Source organism: Phacochoerus africanus, chromosome 9 (assembly GCF_016906955.1).
Source record: "Phacochoerus africanus isolate WHEZ1 chromosome 9, ROS_Pafr_v1, whole genome shotgun sequence".
NCBI lineage: Eukaryota > Metazoa > Chordata > Mammalia > Artiodactyla > Suidae > Phacochoerus > Phacochoerus africanus.
In genome coordinates, this window is record NC_062552.1 from 36,585,509 (window position 1) to 36,587,292 (window position 1,784).

General features: G+C 43.0%; 1 pseudogene; it reads left to right on the plus strand.

Annotated features, from left to right (window-relative positions):
* The first annotated feature begins 217 nt into the window (after positions 1-217).
* LOC125136600 (60S ribosomal protein L36a-like) lies at positions 218-1,269 on the plus strand (annotated as a pseudogene).
* The last annotated feature ends 515 nt before the right edge of the window (positions 1,270-1,784 follow it).

The following is a 1,784-nucleotide window of genomic DNA, read 5'->3' on the forward strand; positions in this document are numbered from 1 at the left end:
GATTCCTGAGCCGATAATTCATGATGACAATATGATTGTCCCCTGAGGCAAGCTGGAGTTGCTTATTGAACAGATGCATTTGGTACAGGGATGCTAGATCTGTAGCTGCCTGACAGGTTCCTAGGGGATGGTGGATGTGGCTGTTTAGGTTGAGCCACATTGACAAGGACATATGGAAGGTTGCTTGTGGGACATGACTGACCAAAGATTGACTACCATGCCTGCTTATGCCAGTCCCTGCCCTTGGAAGGGCAGGTGCGACACTTATCCTGATATGAGATGTGGAGAGGAGACACGTACTCCTCTGTCACATCCCTCCCCTGCACATCGTTTGATCACGTTCCTTCCACCACCAGCCCTTTATAAAGAGAATGACTCCTCACAGTCATGGCTGATGCCATCTCAGGCTCAGCCCATCCATTTCAGATAAATAAATGTCTCTCACTTTTCTGACTTGGCCTTGTGTGTTCCTCCCTTGGCAAGCCTAACACTGCCTACGTCTGGTGTGGTTCTTCCTGCCTCACTGATTGACATACTGAGTCCAGTTTTAATAAAATCTCGAAATCACAGGAGCCCCCCAAGTGCATAGCCTTCAGGTGGGGTTGATAACTCCTCTTCCAATTATATTAATCACACAACAATTTCAGTAACCTCTTTCTATTTTGATGACCTAATTCAATCATCTGAATTTTTCAACCTCCAACCAGATTGCAGCTGATTTGCTTCACTCATCTCATTACGGTTTGGCTGAACTCTATTTTCATTCCCTGCGCCATGTCTTTGGGCCACAAGGTTTTCTGGGAAATGCAGGCAGAATTTGCTTATCTATTTTCTTGGACTGGCTTTATGATTACAACAATCCTGAATGGCATAAATAAAAATAGATGCAGACTGAGACACAGCGAAGTACAGAAGAACGACAAAGAGAGAACATCTTAAAGAGTTTTTGTGCCCATAGTGCTCCTGCAAACAAGGGGAATGCTCCAAAAACCTGCAGAACTTTCTGTAAGAGAGTGGCAAGCACCAACCCCACAAAATGGCACAGTACAAGAGGGAAAAGGATTATCCACATGCCCAGAGAAAGTGGCATTATGATAGGAAGCTGAGTGGCTACAGTAGGCAGACTAAACCGATTTTCTGGGGGAAAGCTAAAACTACAAAAAAGATTGTGCTGAGGCTGCAGATCTAAGAATTCTGGCTATTAAGTGATGCAAACATTTTGAACTGGGAGAATTTAAGAAGAGAATGGTCCAAGTAATCCAGTTCTAAGCATCATCTTTTGCTCTGTTATGAACATAACAAATATTTTTTTGGGGGGAGGGTTGCCGTAGACATGCACATGGAAGTTCCCAGGCTAGGGGTTGAATTGGAGCTACAGCTGCCGGCCTACATCACAGCCACAGTAATGCTGGATCTGAACTGCATCTTCAACCTACAACACAGCTCATGGCAATGGGGGATCCTTAACCCAATGAGTGGGGTCAGGGATTGAATCCAATACTAGTTGGGTTCTTTACCATTGAGCCACAATGGGAACTCCTGAAGATAACAAAATCTTGAGGTTAAAATAAAAAGAAAGACAGAAAAAATGACATATCACCAAAGTGGAGCAATAAGTAGACAGATAGCAGCCTTTTAATCAACAACACTTGAATGATATTTTTGAAGTGCTGAGAGAAAATAATAAATCTACAATTTTATAACCAGTCAAGCTATCATTCAGGAGTGGGGAAATAAAAGTCACTTTCCGAAAGGCAAAGACTAAACTCATTAATAAACACTGA